Source organism: Camelus bactrianus, chromosome 23, assembly GCF_048773025.1.
Source record: "Camelus bactrianus isolate YW-2024 breed Bactrian camel chromosome 23, ASM4877302v1, whole genome shotgun sequence".
Classification (NCBI taxonomy): Eukaryota; Metazoa; Chordata; class Mammalia; order Artiodactyla; family Camelidae; genus Camelus; species Camelus bactrianus.
Window position 1 is genome coordinate 1790928 of NC_133561.1, and position 14526 is coordinate 1805453.

At 51.1% G+C, this 14526-nt stretch overlaps 1 long non-coding RNA gene across 1 annotated transcript in view; it reads left to right on the forward strand.

The window, feature by feature from the left end:
* The window catches only part of LOC123617219 (uncharacterized), an 81657-nt gene that overhangs the window by 14323 nt on the left and 52808 nt on the right, over window positions 1-14526 (forward strand). Inside the window, exon 2 of the long non-coding RNA XR_012501768.1 lies at window positions 2057-2246. This is a non-coding gene — a long non-coding RNA (uncharacterized LOC123617219). The remainder of the gene's footprint in view (window positions 1-2056; window positions 2247-14526) is intronic.

The following is a 14526-nucleotide window of genomic DNA, read 5'->3' on the forward strand; positions in this document are numbered from 1 at the left end:
TGGAGCAGGTACATGTGGCTTCGAACCACATCCGTACCGTGGCCCCCGCCACGCCACCACCCAGCACGAGGGACACACTTCATCAGCCTCTCGAGCCCTCGGTCTCCTCGCCTGGTCAGTGGACGAAATGACACATCTAAGTTTTGTGTTGAGTACCAAGTAAGACTTTTCTAAAGTGCTGGCACAGAGCAGATCTCAACAAACATGAGGCTCCCCTGCCCCTTGTCATCTCCACTTTCTCTCCAGGCCCTGGGTCATATCGATTTTCCAGAATCAAATTTGCTGAGAGTCTGAAAAAGCTGATATTCTTTTTTTTTTCTATTTGGCATTCTATTTTTAAGCACCTTAACCATTCCTCGGTATTTTAAAAGAATTGTACGCCTTGTGCTGCTACGATGTTAAATCAGCTAGAGGGTGATAGGTGCAGGGAAACAGGGCTCACTGTGGAGTGCTGTGTACCAGGTATAATCCACAGATCAGGCCTGCAAATCATAACATTGGTAGATCTTATGGAGATAGTGCATGGTGAAGAAAGTAAGGAAGAAAGTGTGGTATATGACCTAATACCGTTATATCAGTGAAAAAATGCTCACAGGTTCCTAGGACCTTCTCCTACAGAAATATAAGCCCCACCATGTGTGGGTTCATGTATACAGGTCCTTACGCAGCTTTGTTGTGGTGGTAAACACTGAGCCCAGCCTGCATGCTCCTTGGTAAGGGAATGGCTGAATGAACAGTCGAGCGGTCCTACCAAGGAATATTATGCAGTGATGAAAATGAATGCATGAGAGCTGCATCCACTGACCTAGAAGGATGACCATGAACTAATCCTGAGTGAGAAAAGCAAGCAGCAAAGATATGACTAATGAATCCAGTTTCATTAAGCCAGACCACACACACAGTCACACCCCCCACACACACTCACACACCCCTACACACACTCACACACTCACACACACACAACACACATTCACACACGTCTATACGTATCTACTAGTTTAAGGAAGTGAATGACCTGGAGACGTGGAGTGACGGAGCCCTGCCTGTGGTGTTAGCAGCGATCACCTGCTGGGGGTGCAGGGAGCTAAGAAAAAAGACCATCGAAGACTAGGAAGAAAACCCCATGATTTCCATGTTTAATAAAAAATTAGAACGCAGAGGTCCTAGCTCTGATGTCACTTGGAGTGTGCAGACAATGAAAAGCAAATGAACGAGGACTGGGTTGTAACATGAGGAGATACTGCGTAAGGGGGTTCTGAACAAAAAGAGAAGTATTTGGACGTAAACAGCAATATGCCAATATCCAAACAAACCAAGTAAACGTTCAGCACCTTCGCTGGCTGCTCTGGGTGGGTGGGGAGGCGGGCAGCTGTATGGACCAGTCCATGAATTGAGGCGTCTGATGAACTCTGCAGTCTGCACCCAAGGTTAAAGTTCAAGTGATGACTTTCCCCGCAAGTAGCTATGAAAGGGGCAGCTGTGGTAGAGCGGACACGTGGCACCACAGGTCTAGGCTTTGGGATCAGCTTTTCCCCTGAGCATAATCCGAGGTGCTTGTGGTCATAACCCAGGGTGACCGTGATCACTCTCTGAGGGTGATCGTGGTCATGATCTGAGGGTGAGAGTGGTCGTAATCTAAGGGTGACTGTGGTCGTAACCCGAGGTGACTGTGGTTGGCCAGATCCCCAGAGACATGGTAACTAACGTTCAGGAAGGGTCGGGGTCAGGCCCCCCCAGGTGAGGTCAGCGCTGCTGGAACGGGGACTCCCAGACGCGACGTGGAGGCACGCGGTCTAGCGTACTCCCCTGCGTGATCGTGGGGGCGGGCCGGCCAGCCCCTCAGTGAGCTTGCTCTTGAAAGCCACACCGGGGATCCCTCTGGGAGAATGCTAGCAGTTAACAGTTCCCTTAAATAGTGGCTTTGAACTTCTGGAACTGAAGTGAACCCACGGTCTGCAAGACTGCCTTGTCTTTTTTATGGCTTTTAGCAGGTTCCCCTATGTCCGCAAGCTGGCATCTTAAAAAATTTTTTTTGCTTTGTTTTTTTCATTTTTAGACTGGCATCCTTTGAACAGCCGACCGTGCTTCTCCTTTGAGAATCCTGCCCCGCTGGTTAAGTAGTTTCCTGCAGGAAAACCGTCTCCAGAAGTCCGCTCGGCGGCGAGCAGTGTGCGGGGACCACAGGCCCTGCTGCCGGCCCTCCTGTCGGCCGTCGCCCAGGGGCGTTGCACCCTCTCCAGGTCCAGGTGGGTCGTGTGGGCAGGTGGGCTTGCCAGGCCCGATCTGGGAGCCGGGAGCGGGTGGGTCCGGACGTGAGGTGCTGGCCCCGAGCCCCTCCCGCGTGAACGCAGGCGCCGTCCCTCTGCGGGAACGCGTCCTGTGCGAAGCGCTCATCATAGTTAACGAGCTGTTAGCATTTCCAGTAGGGATTTTTTTTAAGGGTTTATAACCTGAATAAATACTTCGTTTCAGGGTGAAATCCAGTAACAGGAGAATAGCCCAGGAGCAGCGTTTGCTCCTGTCGGCGTTGCTGGGGTGGGGGCTCTGGCTCTGCCTGTGTTCCTAGCAGACGGAAGCAAACATGTTTAGGGACTACAAATCTTTCCCTTGGGTTAAAAAATTTTTTTTTACAATCTGGTTGGGCCACAGCGCTGTTTGGTATCAACAGAATGTTGCTGGAGAGGAAAGCGTGGCCATTACCCGGATGGGGCCAGGATAGCTGCCGGAGTGGTAGGGTGGGGTGCTGGAGTTGGGGTTCTGAGAGGCCAGCGAGGAGGCCCCAGTGCTGACCTCCCCCTCCACAGTGCGTTCATCTGGCTGTGGGGGAGGGCAGGGAGGACCCCAGACCTTCCTAACAGAACTCAAGGGTGCCCCAGGCAGCCCTGACGGTTTCCAGTGGGACCCAGGAAGGATCTGAGTTCCTCCACATCCACAAAGAGGCTGGGCTCTGGTGTGTCTTCCCAACCTTGGGGGCTCCCCCGAGGCACCTGCACGTGTGACCCAGGCTTCCGGCTTTAGAGGGAGGTCACGCGCATCAGTGGAGCCCTTGCCAGGTGCCACGACGAATCCCTAACTGAGGGAAGGAAGGGTTCAAGGCCGGCGGGGAGGTGAGGGAGCCCAGTCTGGGTGAGAGGACGTGGGATTCTGCTCTGGGGTCCTCTGATGGGGGGACCCCAGGCTCCAAGAGGCACAGAACTGTAAGGGGGTGTCAACGGCACGGCCAGGCTGGAGAGGAGGCCCTGAGGAGAGAAGGGTGACTTCACAGTCCAGGGTGTGCAGACCTAAGTGACCTGGCGCATAAGCTTCCAAGACCACATGCAGAAAACTGGAAGTGGTGTCAGGACGTGGCCAGCCCGCCAGCTCCTACCCCTTCTGCTGGCTTTGGGGGAGTGGCTGCTGGAGTCGGATAGAACCCTGGGCTCTCTGAGGACCCCATCCCAGACCCAGGTTTTGAGGGATGGTGGGTTAAGATGGCTTCTTGTTCTACCCACCTGGGTCTTTCTTTCCTTTGTCAAACTTTAGTGGAGGTGCTGGGGATGGGACCCAGGACCTCGTGCATGCTGGGCCCGTGCTCCACCGCTGAGCTAGACCCTCCCCCGCTCTGACCGTGTTTTAGTGTGGGGTCAGCGGCACTAAATGCGTTCACACTATCGTGTGACCAGCCATCATCCCCCAGAGAACTTTCTCCATCTTCCCAACTAAAACTCTGTGGCCAGTAAACAACCCCTCCCCCTCCCCCAGCCCCAACCACCTTCTGCTCCCTGTCTCTGTGAATCTGAGCACTCCAGGGACTTCACACAGCACAGTGGTACCGTGTTTGTCCTTTGCGATGGCTTATTTGCTTAGAATAATGTCTTCAGGGTTCACCCATGGTGGAGCACTGTGTCCAAATTTCATTCCCTTTAGGGCCGCACAACGTTCTGTGGTGCGTACAGACCACAGCTGGTTTGTTCCTGCGTCTGTTAACAGACCCGGGGTTGTCTGTACCTCTTGGCCGCTGTGAATAAGGCCACTATGAACGTGGTGTGCAAACGTCTGCTCGAGTCCCTGCTTTCCGTTCCTCTGAGTCAGTGCCCGGGAGTGGGCTTTCTGGGTGGTGAGGTCATCCTGTGTGTAAGGTTTTGAGGAAACACCATGCTGTTCTCCCAGTGCCTGCGCCGTTTTACGTTCCTGCCAGCAGCGCACAGAGGTTCCGGTTTCTCCACATCTGTGCCAACACTGGCTGTTCTCTGCTTTGTTTTGTTCTTAAATAGTAGCCGTCCTAATGGGTGTGCGGTGGTATCTTATTTGGGTTTGGATTTGCATTTCCCTAATGGTTAGTGGTGTTGAGCGTTTTTTCATGTGCTTGTTGGCTATTGATGTATTTTCTTTGGAGAAATGGCCGTTCAAGTTCTTTGCCCATTTTTAAATTGGTTTTTTCTTATTACTGATGAGTTGTAGGAGTTCTTTATATATTCTGGGTATCAATCCATTGTCAGAGGTCTGTTTTGTAAGTATTTCCTTCCATTCCACGGGTTGCCTTTTCATTCTGTTGACAGCGTCCTTTGATGCACAGGTGTTAAGTTTTGCTTTTGTCTGATTCACCTATTTTTTCATTTGTTGCCGGTGCATCTGGTGTCATAGTCAGAAATTGTTGCCAAATCCAGTGTCGTGAGCTTTTCCCTGTTGGAGGTTATTTTAACCCACCTTTTCCATCATTTTTCTTGCCCTCAGGATCAAGTCTAAACTCATCCTGGTGCTTAGTGTTCTTTATGCCTGAGCCCTGGTGAAAATACACCCTCTTGCTTATTCGTTCAGAAACTCAATGCATATTTATTGAATATGAGCACATTTTAGGCACTGGAAGCAACATAGATGAAAATCTTTGTTCTTGTGGGTCTTACCATCTAGTGAAGGAGCACAGAAAACAAGGTACAGATGTAAATAAATTCTGCATTTATGCAAAATTATGTAAGAGGGTAGATAGTAGCATTCTCGGCCATCAGTAGGTGATAACCACTGTGTGGAAAGGAAAACAGATCAGGGTAAGAAGGTTTGGGGTCCTTGAGTGGAGGGCTGGTTTGCAATTTTAAGAAAGTTTTAGGGTAGACCTCTGAGTGGGAGACATTAAAATAAAAACTTGAAGTGGGGAGGGCGTGAGCCCCGTGGGTATCTGGGCAAGAGCCTGTGCAAAGGTCCTGAGGTGGGAGTGTATAGGAATCTGCTAGGGGATTATCACGAGAATCCAGGTGCAAGACGGTGGTAGCTTGGGTCAGAGGGCTAGATGAGGGGGTGTGGTGGGGGAGAGCACCCTTGTGCTAAATCATCACCCTGAAATCCTGTTTATTTTCAAACCTGTGGTTCTGGTCGATGCTCAGTATGGCCCACATCTTGTCACAACCCTTAGAAGGAAATCCATTGTGAGATCGCTGAATGATTAAGAAAAGATCTCTTATTTAATCAGGGTTAAATAACTTGTCAGCTAGAACCTTTCTAGCCAAAGGCCCCCCTCTACAAAAATGTGCACTTTAAGGACGTTCATTTGCACAATCCAATTTGGACGTCGCCTGTCCCTTCCAGACGGGAAGGAGCTGGGAGGGCAGTCACTTGTGTATGCAGTGGTGGCACCCGGTGCTGGAGGCTGGGATGGGGGAGTCCGGGAGTGTCAACCGTAACTCATCGACTTTGTAATTAAAGCAGAAATTCTTAAAGACTCCTGCCTGTGTGGGACTGGGAAGTATTTATTGCAGGAATTCCGTCTGCTTTGCCATAAAAATGTTGCTGTGTGATTGTGTTCAGGAGACCTAGAAACTCTGTTAAATCTCTGGTTGTGCAGACACCATGTCAACGTTTTCTGATGTCAGACTTAAGGAGATATGTGTGTGTGACTAACGTCCTAACCTTTCTTTATTGAATTTTGCTATTTTTAGACAGCAAGTCAGAGTCTCAGACCCCAGATAGCGGTTAGTATGGGGACAAAATGCGTTATGAGCACAATGTGCCATTTGCTGTGTTCGGTGCTCATCTCAGAGCGGCCGGCACCCCGTGGAGGCAGCAGCCATCAGGCAAATGCATGGGCACCTGCAGGGCGGCGGCCCCAGTGCATCGGTCTCCAAAGAGGGGCTTTGCTGGTGGGGCCAAACACCACTTACCACGTGTGAAACCGAGACAAACACACATTAAAGTACATGAACATAGTCTGTTTCCAATAAAAACTGTGCAATGGTGGGCAGTGTCAGTGTTGTTTATACCTTCTCCACAATTTTTTTTTCTACTTTTTTTTTAATTGAAGTATAGTCAGTTTACAATCCACAGATTTCCTTCCATCACTTTAAATGGAGCTTTGATGTGGCTGGATTCATATCTACCATCTTTGTTTTGTCTCAGTCCCAGTGGGGTGGGGGAAGGAAATTCGGTTTATTTTTATTTATTTTTTAACAAAGTTGTGGGGGATTGGACCTGGTGCACGCTAGGCACGCGCTCTACCACTGGGCTACACCCTCCCACCCAACGGTTCTTCGGTCTGTTCCTCATCCTTTCCTGCCTTCTTCTGGGTAAATTGAGTATTTTTAGGTATTCCATTTTATCTCTTCTGTTGATTTTACCTGTACCTCATTGTGTGTGTGTGTGTGTGTGTGTGTGTGTGTGTGTGTGTGTGTGTGTGTGTGTTGGTGGTTGCTTTTGAGATTACAACGAGTATCTTTAATTTATCACAACTTTCACGTAACATTATATGACTTATTATATGACTTCACTACCATCCCTTTATTTAATTTTTCATGTGATCACGAGGGATAGATCTCTGCTACGCGTGTTCAATTTGGGGAAGATGAGCTGTGCTCAGATTTGCATTTTAAAATCACCGTGGATGCACCGCGCTCCCCCGCCCAATCACGGAATTGAAAATGGAGTTCACGGCATTGCTGGCCTACCTGAGTATCTTATTTCTTCAGGGACAGCTGCCTCTTTTGCTTTTCTCTTTTGTAATAATGGATGTAAATTAAGAAAAGCAAAGGAAACGTTTAGCAGAAATCTTTCTTTAAAGGGAGGTTGACACACGGCTGCTTGGCATGCAGGTCAGGGTGTCAGGGCCGTTCTTCCTAAAGGCGATGAGAGTTTCCATCTCTCAGATGCAGAATCACGTCGTTGAGGTTCCAGTTGCCCGACCCGTCATCTGGGAAAGTGAGGGGCCTTGAGAGGCTGAGTTTCTGGGTGACCGCCCTCGCATACGACAAAACCCCTCCCCCCGGCCTTCATGCCTTTCCCGCCTGTGACTCAGGAAGGCAGGGCGCAGCCCATGGCGCACCTCTGCGACTTTGCACAGAAGGTGGTGTCTCGCGGGGCGGCCCCGGGGCGGCTCCGTGCGGGCCGCTGGGCGCGGGCGAGGCCCGGGCGCCGACTGGGGCTCTCCGTGCAGACTGGGCGCCTCTGGAAACTCGCTTTCTCGGCCACCAAAGGAACAATTTAAAAAAAAAATCAGTGCCTTTACCAGTAGCATGGCGAAATATTGCCCTTGCTTGTAAAGCGATTGGTTTGAACGTCAGGGCTGAACCCTGCGGAATCCCACCTGTGACTTTCCCAGCACACAGGCGCGCACGTCCTGCATCGCTGCTTCAGCGCTTGATTTTCAAAGCGGCCTGTTAGCGGTGGGCCACGCCTTCCAGTAGGCTAGGCATGGGAGGTTACTTTAGCTGATTAACGAAGCTAATAGGTAGAAGGAGCCGTGTCTGTGACGACGGAGAAAGGAAGGGAGGGTGTGCTTCATGGTTCAGAATTATTTTCCAGAATATCTTACAAGTTGAACACGGACACACACGCTCAGCCAAGGCTCTTCTGAGAGCCGCCGTGCTTCTAGCCAGCCACCTGGAGTAGCTGCGCTCCAGTTCTCACCAGGACACGCAGCCCCAAGCTCCCTGCCATCAGTCCCTCGGCAGGCTCTGCAGAGGGAAGCAGGATCTACGGAGGACTGCCTGGAGTCTTTGCTGTCCATCCATTTTTTTAGATGTCATCACCAACCTGTTGTCCCACAGACCCCTGGGGGAATGTGGAGTTACTGCAAGGTTGCCTGCAAATCCTCCACTGTAGGTACGATCATTTCTGTCATTGTTATCTGTAAGGACACCACGGTGACACTGAAGAGTTTGTTTAAGGGAATAGAGCCTTTTCCAACCCCCAGGTCTTTACTCAGAAGAAGAAAGTCGTGTGATAAATGAAGTCAGGAGTGGGAGATGGAGCTGGAGTCTCCCGGCTCTGGACTTAACCTCAGGTGCTTCCTGCTCCTCCCTGGCCCCGGAGCAGCCGGCGTCGGGAGGGGCCCTAGGGCTGGCTTCCGTGGCTTTTGCTCATGTGCACTGTGGGTACCAGGCAGCTGGTAACATGAGGAGGGGGGCACTTCCCACTGGAGGTGCATTTCCTGGGATGCTAAACTCTCCTTTGTAGCTGACAGCCTTAGAAGTGGGAAAGACATCTTTACAACATCAATACAGAAAATAATTTTTAAAAAATTTCCAGGGAGAAAGAGTGTGGGACGGGATAAACTAGGAATTCAAGATTTGCAAATATTAATGATTATATATAAAACAGATAAAAGACAAATTTCTCCTGTAGAGCGCAGGAAACTATGTTCAATGTCCTGTAGTAACCTGTAATGAAAAAGAATATGAAAAGGAATACATGTTATATATATGGATGCCTGGGACGCTGTGCTGTACACCAGAAACCGACACGTTGTAACTGACTGTACCTCAATAAAGCAAACAAACAAACAAACAATTTCCCCTTGAAATGGAGCAGAGGGAGAAGGAGCCCCCGGGGTCAGGTGTGTAAGGACCGGGGTCGGGGCCGCCAGCCCGGCCCTTGCTCAACCGTCTGTCATCCCAGAGCTGAACGCCAGAGCCACCGCTGGCCTGGTTTGTGGTCCTGTTTGCTTGCTTTATGCCCACAGCAGACTTTTTTAAGGAGGGAACCCAAGAAGCACTGAATTTGGGGAAAAGAAGTTAGTACGAAGCCCCGAAATTATAGTAATTCTGCCAGTTTTCCTAAAGTTATCTTTATCAAATCTGCAGGCTGTACTCTTCTGATCTGGGTTCTAAAACACACGAGAAGTTGCCGCGAGTTCTGAAAAGCCAGTGCGAGGAGGGAAATACAATGATGGTTGTGTCCCCCTTAGCGCTTCATTTACGGAGAATTAGAACGGCCCACGTGGGCAATATGAGAGCATCTGCAAAGAGTACCATGAAACTTCCTTTTTACCTGATCACCTAAAAGCAAAACAGATGATAAAAGTAACTGTTTTTACTGTAAAATGTAAGAATTTCAAACCTCTGAAAACCGGTGTTGAGGTTTTTCACAATTGCACACTTCCTTTCCACTTTAGCCCCACACCTGGGCGCCCCTGCATCTGTGTGTCCCCACGCCTGGGCGCCCCTGCATCTGTGTGTCCCCACGCCTGTGCGCCCTGCACCTGTGTGTCCCCACGCCTGTGCGCCCTGCACCTGTGTGTCCCCACGCCTGTGCGCCCTGCACCTGTGTGTCCCCACGCCTGGGCGCCCCTGCACCTGTGTGTCCCCACGCCTGTGCGCCCTGCACCTGTGTGTCCCCACGCCTGTGCGCCCTGCACCTGTGTGTCCCCACGCCTGGGCGCCCCTGCATCTGTGTGTCCCCACGCCTGGGCGCCCTGCATCTGTGTGTCCCCACGCCTGTGCGCCCTGCATCTGTGTGTCCCCACGCCTGGGCGCCCCTACTCATCCCCACATTCTGAGGAACCAGCCTCAGCTGTCGGGGGTCGAATATGCCCGTCACTTTTAGGCCCCTTGGCCTTTGCCGGCACCATCGCCCTGGTGCAAACCTCTCACTCCCGACGGCTGTGTGTTTGCTGCCTGTTCTTCCTCTACGAGGCACACGAACCCTAAGCCCTCCGCACACTGTCGCCGGCGTGAGCCGTCCCCCTCCAGGCCCTCGTGGCACTTGAGTCCGCGCCACGCTTTACACATCTGTTTTCTCGCCGTCTCGCACGTTTCCACGCCGGGCTTCCTGGCTGGGCCATAGGCGCCTTGGGGGCAGAGACGGCAGGTGCTTGGCGGACACCTGTCGTTGCTGACGAGACGTTGATGTACCCAGAACGGAGGCTCCCTGACAGGAGGATCTGGCCCTGCCAGCTCCTGCTGCTTCTAACTTCCTCGCTGTGTGTTACTCAGTCCTCAGCTTGTCCTTGTGACGGTTGCAAATACGAGACTGACTTGCACACTGACTTTTTATTAGTCTACCGGGGCTGCCACCGGGAGACACTGCAGACGGGGCGACTGAAACCGCAGACCTTTATCCTCCCGCGGTTCTGGAGCTGGAAGTCCAGGGTCAGAGGGCTGGCAGGGTTGGCTTCTGGTGAGGACTCCCTTCCTGGCTTCTGGACGGCCATCCTCTGGTTCCGGCCTCTGAGTGAGCAGAGAGAGAGACACACGTCTCTGGAGTCTCCTCCTCTTCTCACGAGGCCACGGTCCCAGCAGATCAGGGCCCCACCCCCACGTCCTCATTTACCCTTGGTCACCTCGTTCAGGCCCCATCTGGAAATGCAGTCACGTTGGGGGCTGGGCTTCAATATACAAATTTCAGGGGGGGACGCAGTTTGTTCCATAACACCTTTCAAATTGAGTTTGTGTTTCTCAAAATAGCATTTTGTTGTTCTTGCGTCAGAAAATGATACTGTGTCCCTCCCTTTCCCCAGGTGACTGGGTGAGCTTACTAAAATCAGGAGCTGACAAGTCCTGCACAGGCACCACGACGGGGCTGCGGGGAGGCGGTGGGGGTGGTGGTGGTTTGGAGCTGGGGCTCCAAGCCAGGTCCTTGTGGTTTCCACCTGACTCGGCCCTTGAGTGGCTGTGTGACCCGGGTTGTGCTACTGACCTCTCTGTGCCTCGGTTTCCTTTATGTGCAAAATGGGAATGATTGTCAGGGTTCTGCTTCCTCAAGGGCGGTGGTGTTCTGGGGGGTTAAGTGAGTGAATGTGTGTGAGGCTCCTGGCATGTTAGCGCTGTTTACCTTAGGAACCATCTCACTGAGATGCCTGGAGAAGCCACCCGTGTGTGTGTGTGTGTGTGTGTGTGTGTGCGCGCACACGCGCGCGCATGTGAAGCACCCCGGTCGGCAGGTAACTGTGGGGACACTATGTAATGCTTGTCTTGATTTGAGGCAACCATACTGCTTTCGAAAAAAAGCCAGCCGTAAATCAGCTGAAGCGCTGGAGGAATGGGTTCAGGCAAAGGTCACACATCCGTCACCTGCCTCTTGTATCCAATTCCCCTGAATTCAAGAAATACTTACTGAGAATTTCATAAGCACGGTATGGTCGGTGCTAAGATACAGGTGTACACGGGTGCCCTGGGGGCCCAACAGAGGGTCCTTAGGCGAAGCCTGAAGGAGTTGGTGACAACTCAGAGGACGTCCTGGAAGTGGTGATGTCAGAACTGAGTTTTGAAGGGTGCACAGAAGTTGGAGATAAAGTGCCTGTGACCAACAGCATACTGAGTTGCTCTAGTTCTCAAGCCAGTTTCAACAGCATTTCTTTTGCAGAAAGCTCTCTGGTCATAGCATCATTAGCTGTTGAGAAGTAGACGGCAGAACATTCCAGCAAAGCAAGGGGAAACCACGCTTTCCGAGGATATTCTGTGTCTATATAGTGGGGAATGGGCCAGACACACGGCCCTCGCCTTCCTGAGCGTCAGGGAACTCGAGGAGGACAGAGCAACAGAAGGGTGACGTCTGCGGTGACGGTGGAGGTAGAGGGTGCTGGCGGGACAGGGAGCGGCCTCGGGTCACAGGAAGCGAGGCTGAAACCTCAGTGATGACTAGAGAGCAGCCAGAAAAGGACGTGAAGGGGAGGAGTGTCTCAGGAAGAGGGAGCAGCACGCGAGAGGCCGAGATGACGTTTTATTAAAAACCAAAAACTCCACAGTGCTTGGAGCCACAAGGGAGAGTGGCTGGGAGGTGCGGCTGGGGAGGTAGACGGGGTCCAGCAGAGAAGGTTCTAGGACACCATTGGCAGGAGATGGGATTTTAACCAGAGGGCAGTTGGAAACCTTTGCAGAGATTTTAGTAGGGAGGGGACACGATCAGATTTACATTTTCAAATAATCCCTGTGGCTGGAGGCAGGAGGGGTGACTGGATAGTTTGCTATGCAATGCTGTGAAACTTTAGGGAAAAAAAGAACACACATAAAAAAACTACCTTGTTTATCTGACTTGAGCGACTATGAAACCATAAAAAGAAAATTTCAAAACACGGTGACTTGAGAATGAGCCACCATGCTACTGCTCTGATGATTTGTAATTTCTTCTGTTTTGGCGTCCTGTTCCTCCTTGCACATCCATTTCTTAGTCCCGGTGGCGGCCTGGTGCGTCCCCCACGTTCATCACCCAGGGCTGAACATGGCCAGCTGTCACCGCCCTGGAGCACATGGAGTTGCCCAAGGAAGGAGCATCTCAGCTGGAAATCCGTTTTCAGCAGGGGCTCTTCTTTGTGGCTTAGAATTTGGGGCTCATATTTGAGGCTGTCATTTGCTTCTCTGTTCAAAGAGGCTTGCTGCTTGCAGCAGGTCCCCTCCAGCCTGATGGCCCTGGCATCTCATTGTACCTAAGATTCTATTGCTCTGAAGCCCGGCCGTCTGGGATGTTTCAGTTACTGTCGGCAAACGCTCATTCGCCTCTGCTCCTGCTGGGGCAGAGTGTACTCCTCTGTCTCGTTGATTTTGGATCTGGCCATGTGACTTGCTTTGGACAGAGGACTGGTGGTCGATGTCCCGTAATCTAGGGGCTGAAATGTGTTTGTATGTCCTGCGTGGGCCTGAGGAGCAGGCACCCACCCTGAGGAGTCCGTGCTCTGCGTGGCTGTGGTCTGGGGAGGGTGAGGGATCCATGGAGCCTGCCTGTCCCCAGCCACACCCACGTGCACCTGGTCTGCGCCTGCAGGGGAGTCACCATGCCCAGCCCAGCCTGGACCCCACAAACGAAGCTGGCCTGTTGTCATAGGGCCCTGAACTTGGGTGGCCTTTCCCGCAGCACATTGGTGGCAAGAGCTGGCAACATCCATGGGTCTTCCCCGGGGCCTCCAGCGGATTCTGTAAATGCCAGAGTCTGCCGTTAAGACTACATTTTGCGGGGAGGGTCCAGCTCAGTGGTAGAGCGCGTGCTTAGTGTGCACGAGGTCCTGGGTTCAACCGCCAGTGCCTCCCGTAATAATAAACAAACAAACCGAATTACCTCCCCCCCAAAACAAACAAAACAAACTTTTTGAAAAAAGCAAAGTCTACATTTTGAATCAGTTCAACCATTTTATTGTTTGTTTAAATTTTTTTAAATTGATTTTTTTTGGGGGGTAATTAGGTTTATTTATTTATTAATTATTTATTTATACTCCTTGGGGTGCATGTATCTTTTTGCATTAGTATGTTGGGTTTTTTTTTATATATACCCAGGGGCAGAATTGCTGGGTCATACGGTAGTTCTATTTTTAGTTTTTCGAGAAGCCGCCATACTGCTTTCCACAGTGGCAGCATCCTTGTTTTAACCACATTTTTGCCAATAGACAGTAACATTCGCAAGTCCGGGGAATAGGGCCTGAATGTTTTTGGGGGGCAGTTCCTCAGCTTACTGCCAAGCATAAAGGCCGTGCTGGCCAGTTGTCCAGTTCCGTGGAGCAGGAGAGCTGTGCCTCGAGGTGGACTGAATGACGACTCCCTTTTTACTGTGGTGAATAAACATGTACTACTTTACCCATTTTTAGGTGTTGTGACTTCAGGGACGTGAAGCACACGCAACTGTTGTGCAGCCATCACCCCACGTGCCTCCAGAACTCTCCCATCTTCCCGAACCGAAGCTCTGCTCCATTAAACACCAGCCCCCAAGCCCCCAGCCCCCGACAGCCACCCTTCTACTTTCTGTCTATTAATATGACAGGGACCTCATGAAAGTAGAATCATACAGTATTTATCCTTTTAGACGTACATTTTTAAACAACTTTTTGAACTTGTTGATCGTAATACAAATATTCTCAGACTATTTAATTTGTGGCCTAAATGTGGGTCAGGACAACATCTAACAAGAAAGTTGGATGCCATTAAAAACAGGCACCAAGCCCTTTGGCTGTGAGAATTTCCAAGAGGAAATACGAGAATCTGCTGGAGACCTTGACTTCTGTCAGTCCAATAGAGGGAATATTAAAGTTTCCTTTAAAAAGCCAAGATCGATGTGAATGGCAAACACTATTTGTGAAACAATCTCTAGGTTCCTCATTCTCTGCTTTGATTTCTCTATTAAAAGAATCGGATGGTGGATGGGGTTGTCCTACAGCACAGGATTGGAACAAAAAGCTCCAAAACCAACCCAGATGGTCCCCCTTCCTCACATGGGATTATGATGGACCCACATGTGTCCATGGAGACCTCTGATGACTGTGTGTCTGGTGAGAGGGGAGGCAGGGAAGATGTCTTTGCCTTTTGGCCACATTATTGAAACCAGTAAAGGAGACTGATCGTGGCCCCTTCCCCCTCCCCCCAC